The sequence below is a fragment of the Halyomorpha halys genome, unplaced genomic scaffold (assembly GCF_000696795.3).
Source record: "Halyomorpha halys isolate HHAL.00 unplaced genomic scaffold, Hhal_1.1 Scaffold1301.1, whole genome shotgun sequence".
Taxonomy (NCBI): domain Eukaryota; kingdom Metazoa; phylum Arthropoda; class Insecta; order Hemiptera; family Pentatomidae; genus Halyomorpha; species Halyomorpha halys.
The window spans coordinates 81,873-83,348 of record NW_027105410.1 but is presented as its reverse complement, the minus strand read 5'-3'; the positions used below and the strand labels follow the sequence as shown (position 1 = coordinate 83,348).

Genomic DNA, 1,476 nt, shown 5'->3' with positions numbered 1-1,476 from the left:
ATTTCCAATATTATCTATATTTTAAATATAATTTTTTTCAATTTCTTGAGACCGTTATCTATTTATTAAATAAATCAAATGGTATCCTTTTTTAGTCTCAATACTTTTTATTATATCAACAGTCCAATGTTTCGGCCCATTCGGCAATCCTCAAGGACTATCTTCAAATATAAATTCTCAGCTCGCATCAAAAATTTAAAAATGTTTTGCAGGCTAATCTGCCCAGGTCATTAATTATAAGTCAAAACTATTTATTATTTATTTATAAAACAAACTATTTATCGTTTATATGATAGTGATAGTGTGGATAAATTAAAAATTAAAAGTTTTAAATATTTATGAATTTTTAAAAAATAGGGAGTGTTTGACTTATAATTAATGACCTGGGCTGAATAGCCTGCAAAACAATTTTTAAATTTTGATGTGAGGTAAGAATTTATATTGGGCCGCCCATAGCTCAGTGGTTAAGACTCAGTCTTACCAATTTGATGTCTATTGGCGGTGACGGTTCAAATCCGGCCTGGGACGTTGACTTTTTTCATTGAGTGGCGGTCCCACAAAATGAAGGATCCTCAAGGACTATCTTCAAATATAAATTCTCAGTTCACATCAAAAATTTTAAAATGTTTTGCAGGCTAATCTGCCAAGGTCATTAATTATAAGTCAAAATCACCCTATTTTTTTTTCAAAACTTCAATAATTTTTAAAACTTTTAATTTTCGATTAATTAACACTACCACTATCACTATCATATAAACGTGTTGATTAATTGAAAACTAAAAGTTTTATAAATTATTGAAGTTTTGGAAAAAAAAAAAAGTTAAATTGATTTTGACTTATAATTAATGACCTTGGCAGAATAGTCTGCAAAACATTTTTAAATTTTTGATGTGAGGTGAGAATTATATTTATATTATATTTGAAGATTGTCCTTGAGGATGACCGATTTGGCCAAAACGTTGGACTATTAATATAATAAACAATGTTGAGACTAAAAAAGGATACCATTCGATTTATTCAATAAATTATCTATATTGTTTCAAAATATTATTTTCTTTTTCTTTCTTTTTTTTAACTATCTAGAGTTCCATGATTCAGTTTATTGAGTTTCTGATGTACTTTAAGAGTTAATCTATAATATAGTATTCTATCTCTTATCGGTTTAAACATAAAATTTAAATAAAACTACACTCTGCCGAATAAGGATAGGTCTTAGTGAATTCTTACATTGCTACTTACTGCAAGGATTTAAATCCATGAATTGTGAGAATTGTAGTACCTAAACAAGTTTTATTTTATTCCCTTATACTAAAATATACCAATGAAATTAAATACGACCCCGAAATTCAATATCTTATTTGACATTAGAAAGAGAGAAAAACTTAATTCATAAAAGTTGTGCTGGCCAACTGAATTGGGCAGCTAAATACACATACTTATATCTAATTAGGCAGTTGTGTTTAATTATTATAATAT

The 1,476-nt window shown here is 27.4% G+C and overlaps 1 protein-coding gene across 1 annotated transcript in view; it reads left to right on the top strand.

Annotated features, from left to right (window-relative positions):
- The window catches only part of Khc (kinesin heavy chain), a gene marked incomplete at its 5' end in the record, with an annotated part of 27,194 nt that overhangs the window by 313 nt on the left and 25,405 nt on the right, over nt 1–1,476 (top strand).